The following is a 6,032-nucleotide window of genomic DNA, read 5'->3' on the forward strand; positions in this document are numbered from 1 at the left end:
AAGGGCTAGCCCAGTGAAACTATCACACCAATCTATACCATAACCAGATTAATTAGTAACTGCATAAAGTGTTTCTAATAGGATGCAGGGTTTTTTTAATGAATGTTCAGATTAGTGGTTCCTTCCGCCCCTGACTGAAGTTTAGGGTTTTCAGAGAGGAATCCACAGCCACCATCAAGTCTCTTTCCCCTATAAAAATCTTTCCTTTTACTAAATCATAGAATCACAGAATGGTCTGGGTTGGAAGGGACCTTAAAGATCATCCAGTTCTAACCTCCCTGCCATCAGCACTCCCCACTAGACCAGGTTGCTCAAAGCCTCATCCAGCCTGGCCTTGAACACCTCCAGGGAGGGGGCATCCACAGCTTCTCTGGGCAACCTGTTCCAGTGTCTGACCACCCTCACAGTGAAGAATTTCTTCCTAATATCTAATCTAAACCTGCCCTCTTCCAGTTTAAAGCCATTTCCCCTTGTTCTGTCATTAACTGCCCTTATGAAAAGTCTCTCCCCAGCTTTCTTGTAGGCCCCTTCAGGTATTGGAAGGCCGCTATAAGATCTACCCGGAGCCTTCTCTTTTCCAGGCTGAACAGCCCCAACTCTTTCAGCCTGTCCTCATAGGAGAGGTGCTCCAGCCCTTGGATCATCCTCGTGGCCTCTTCTGGACTCGTTCTAACTGGTCCATGTCTCTCTTGTGTTGGGGGCTCCAGAACTGGATGCAGTATTCCAGGTGGGGCCTTACAAGAGCGGAGTAGAGGGGCAGAATCCCCTCCCTCAACCTGCTGGACACGCTTCTCTTGATGCAGCCCAGGATACGGTTATTGGCCTTCTGGGCTGCGAGCGCACATTGCCTGCTCATGTTGAGCTTCTCATGAGCCAGCAATAAATAAATAATGCAGAAGGAAACTGAAATTAAAGGGAAGGTGGATTAAAGCACATATATAATCTCAAGCAGGCACCTGCTGTTTCCCCATAATTATTCTTTTTGAGTTAAAATCCTTTCCTACATGAGAGATGTAGCTCTGGTCTGCAGTTATTACTCTTATATTTCAGTTCCCTCACCGTAAGTCAGGATACCGTCGCTGCTTCTGTGTGTCCTGCTGGCAGGCAGAGCATGGCTTGGAGAGGGCAGAGGCGATGCAATCATTAAAGAAAACTTTAATTAATTTTGTTCTCCAGCCTTATGCCTGAACCTGGCCAACTGAGCTATGGGGAGACCGTATGTGTCTCCCAGCCCACCCAAGCCAAGCAGGCTGCAGAATGTACCGCACCACGCACGCAGCACAGCTCTCAAGAAAACCTGGATAGCAAAGGAAATGGGGGAATTCATATTTTAAGCACAGGGATAGCCACCACATCTGTGCATCCCTTTCCTTTCAGCTCTCTTCTGAATACGCACAAATTAGTCAGCAAAATGCAACACAATGGAATGAAAGAACTGCAACACAAGCGAGCGGGTGCATTAGGTGGCAGCAGCCCCCCAAAAAAGGCTTTAACAGTCCTCCATTTAATTAGCTCACACTGACATAAATGCTCACAAATTAAATGACAAAGCTACTTTCAGCTTTCCCCCTTGATCCGAGAGGGAGGGACTGATGGCCAGCATCACACATACCCCAAATCAGGGGAGAGGGTGACTGTAAATGGCACAGGTACAATGCAGCATTTACAAATCCTCTTTGATCAAACGCCACGAACACGAAGTGGCAGCAAATGCCAGAGCCAAACGGTGGATGGCACTGTCCTTTTTACCAAGATAAACGCCCTGCCTCGGGATTTTATACGTGCCTTTGTAAAAGGTGCCCTTTACTCCCCAATCAGGTGATACTCATTCCCTAAATACAGTCCTGGCACCAGCCAGCTGCAAAACATGAGCTGCAGCTCCTACCCACCACGCATGCTGCTAGGGGACTTCAGGAACATGTGTAAACCTCAAGGAAAAATAAGAGGTTAAGGTAAAAGAAAGAGTTTAATCTAAACTTATTTCTCAGTTTATTTTTTCCCCATAAAAAATATCAATAGCAGAGGTTTTAAGCACTGTAAGCCATCTCTTACCCGAGACCCAGATTTTTGGACAGCAAAAGCAAATTTGTATTTCCTTAGGCAGCAAAACTGAGTTTCACTTAACTCCTTTTAAACGTAAAACTTCTTTAAAGGTGCTCAACCAAGCTTTGATACCATCCTCTCCTCCTGGTGCCCTGGTTACCCTACTGAAGAAGTTATTTGCTATAGCTTTATAAGGAAAAAAAAAAAAAGAAAAGAATGATTTATTTAATTATAAGTAATGTTTTTCTGCTGAGTTTTCAACCCACTCCTTCCATTTCTACAGGGTGTCACCTGACCTCTCCCTCCTCTTCGAGGTGTGTTTATTTATTTTTCACGGCCGCAGTTTTACCAGCTCTAATTTATAGAGCTGGTACTCTGGTACTTATACCAGAGCCGGGCTCTGGTACTTATAGCCACCAGTTACTGCTTCCTCTCTTATTAACCCAACCACTCAAGTGTCATCTCCATCACACTGTTCTTGCTCAATGCAAAGATGTTATTTCACAGGGGCTGCGTGACTGTGCTGTGCTCGGTAACCATTTTGTTGGTTTTTAAGGAGTCATAAGGAAGGGGAAAGTGCCTCTGCTTTCCACTTTGACACACACTCCAGACTAAAAGGCATCTTGGAGAGGCAAATAACATTGAAGTAAACCTCTCGGTATCATTTCTTTACCATTCCACAAAATTAAATAGGTGCTGTCTGGGGAAACATCTCCTAAAACAAAGCTTGTCCAGATTTGGAGTTTTAGGATGGTTACATCTATCTCTACATGGGAAAATCTCCTAGATTTTATACCACTGAAAGAGAGTTACATGTTTCTATCTTGAAAAGCTATGCGGCTTTTAAAATTTCAAGTGTTAGTGTCTCCCACTGGTTCCTTTAAGGAGCCCTCTGAGTTATTTTATGCAAGTTTAGTGTCTGACACAGTTGTTACCTTTTTTCACTCCAATTCCCAGAACCGCACGGTGAGTAATGCCTCACCAAGTGCTTACAAACAGGCCTTTTCAACGGGCGAGAGCCCAGCCAGATGGCAAACTTCACTTTTTTCCTCCATCTTGGGATTAATCAAATATTTGGCTAAAATAATGGGCAGCTGGGCTGCTGCCTTTGTTTCCCAAACAGTACCCAGGGTGATGGGCGCAGAGTTGCCTGCCCTGGGCAATCCCAGGCTGAGGAGACAGGACACATGTATTTTGGGCTCCTAGAAGTCAAGCTACGTAGGGTCTCACATTGCTAAGGACATTTCATTTTAAGCATCCCAGCTGGAAATGTTGGATGCTATCACTGACAAGATAGTTAGCAAAAATCTATTTAACTTTTTTCAAATCATTTGCATGTGTATGTACCAGAATATCCATCCAGAAGAGAGATGTACAAACCCTACATAATCCTGTGGCCCAGCACATTTTTCTTTTCAAAATCCAAGGCTGCAGCCCTGCAGCTGAGTAGAAACTGTATTGACATCAAAGGGAACAGGACAGAAAGTCATGGAGATCACGCTTCTGCTAAAAAGCAGAGCTACCAGACCAAAGGCAGAGCCCATCCAATGTTTATGTAATATTCGCAGTCATAAATAAGTAAAGAAGGGAGATTCTAACACAGAAAGTAGTTGCTAAGCTGAAAGGTATTCAGCGTCTTCCAGGAGCTGCAGATCTATGGAGAACTTGTCCTCAGGGTTACTGAGCTGATTTCTTAAAGCCTTGTGGATGGGCATCCTCTGCTGTGATGGAGCTTTGCCAGCAGCTCACTGGATCGGTGCTCAGCAAACACCACACCGTAATTGTGTGTGCACTGAAACCAAAGGGCAGGTGAGCTCCAGAGCCCTCCTGCTTGAGGACACGGTGCCAAGCACTTCCACGGTGCCTCTCTATCAGGACACACGTGTACACACACATAACACATACCTCAGCGTACAGGCGTGAGGGCAGCAAAGGTGACAACCCGTGACCCCGACTTGCTTCTGCAGGACACCAGATTTCATTGTTTGACTCTTCTTCTCACAAATTATTGCAAATACTCATCCAAGCTTTCCTACATGCCCAGAGAGGCTGTGGCATCTCCAACCTTGGAGACATCCAAAACCTGACTGTAAACAGCCCTGGGCAAGCTGCTGTAGGTGACCCTGTTGGACTAGAGGGTCTCACCTCCCCTACAGAACTCCTCCCCACCCAACTACCAGCGTTGACTACACACCATTACTCCAGAGGAACGATCTGAGCTATGCCTCCATGGAGGACTGACTGATTTCATCCAGCTCCAAAGGCAGATTAAAGCAAGCAGCAATTTGATGACAAATACGTGCTGCACTGAAAACTCACCTCCACCTCCTTCCAAATTCTCTGTCACGTCTGCAGCCTTTTTAAGCTCCATACTTCAAATAAAATGATCTTCCATTAACCCTTCCTGGGCTCCAGCCCTGCTCCAAGCTGGCTGAGCCACCCAAGCGAGCAGCAGGCTCAGCCATCTCCCCTCGCTTTGGCCCATCTTTAGCGAAGCACATCTGTGCCTTGCCCTCCAGCACAGAGGAGTTATACCGTGGCTCTGTGCCGGCGCCAGCTGAACGGCTGCTTGGAAAGTCTGGCTGTAGACAGTGCCAAAAAAAAGTGCAATTCTCACTCTCGCCTTGAATGGGGAATAAGCGATGAATTCAGCTCCTATGCTGCTGCCAGCTGTAAGCCCAGGCTGGGAAAGTTTTCTAAGTAATGCTTATGATTTAAGTGAATGACAGCTATTATCTTTCTGGTAAAATGAAAGATGGATTAATAAATAAGCTGTGTGTTATTCTATGCATCATTAAAATACAGGTTTATGATCCTTTTTAGAAGAAGAGGCTACTATAATTCAACACAGAAAACAGGTTGTCAAGCTATGGCTGTTTGGTGCCATTCATTTTTTTCCTCTTAAGTTTTAAATGGCTCTTTTAAAATTATACTAATGTTTGCTGCATTAGGTTAGTAGCAATTTATTTGATACACAAACTATTCTCTTCCTTCTCCTCATATGATGAGTAATTTTTACATTTGTTGGTTTCTAATAAGCAACCTTGTGAAAGCTTGACGTTTGGAAGAGTACACCTTATTTATTGCTTATTTGATTCGTGGGTGCAATATCCAGACCACAGCCAAATGTTCTCTTCATGTTCTCTTCTCTGCTGCTCAACCCAGAACATCTCTGGGTTGAGCAGCAGAGAAGGAAGCAAGGGGTGATTTGTGTCAGCTACCAGACACGCGGGAAGAGGGGATTTGCAGGATAACCCTCCTCTCCTGCCCGAGCCCGAGGAAATCTCTCCCAACAGCAGGGACCCTGCAGGCAGGGATGGGGGCCTGGGGACAGCTGAGCCCATGAGCAGTTTGAAGCCATGCCCCACACATCACACTCTCCTCAAGATTTACTTACTCCAGCCAAATACTCCCAGCTCAATGGCTGTGGCTCCAGCACAAGCTCATTAATCGCACATAACGAAACAACAATTGTGCTGATTTACCAACTGCATGTGGACCTAAATACTCCACAAATACATATTCTACGACTGGGCAATTGCTAATTTACTCCAGACACTGAGTAAATTGGATTTGCTGGGCTATTACCACCTTGTGGGATGCTGCAGAAAGGGCTCTGCACAGCAGCAACACATCCATACTTCATATCTTTACTTTTAAATGAAAGAAAATCCTATCAGGTTCTTTTAACTTGAAATCTTAAGATAATAGTGATCCAAAACAAAGAGTACAGATGATTTTCCCCAAAAAATCTAAAATGAGGAGGGCTGTTGACACACACAAGAGCTGTGACACATTTGACTCCCTTTGTAATTCTGCTGCCTAAAAACCTATTAATGTCTTAATATTCCCACAACAGCAGCAGTTGGAAGAATAGCTTACTTCCAAAACATCTAATTTTGCAGCTGCCTAAATACATCAGCTTTACCTTTCCAGTAGGCAAGACTTTCCACTTAGCCCAAAAACTTCTAATGAGTTTGCCATTGGTT

Source organism: Antrostomus carolinensis, unplaced genomic scaffold (assembly GCF_000700745.2).
Source record: "Antrostomus carolinensis isolate BGI_N321 unplaced genomic scaffold, ASM70074v2 scaffold49345, whole genome shotgun sequence".
In the NCBI taxonomy this organism is placed as follows: Eukaryota; Metazoa; Chordata; class Aves; order Caprimulgiformes; family Caprimulgidae; genus Antrostomus; species Antrostomus carolinensis.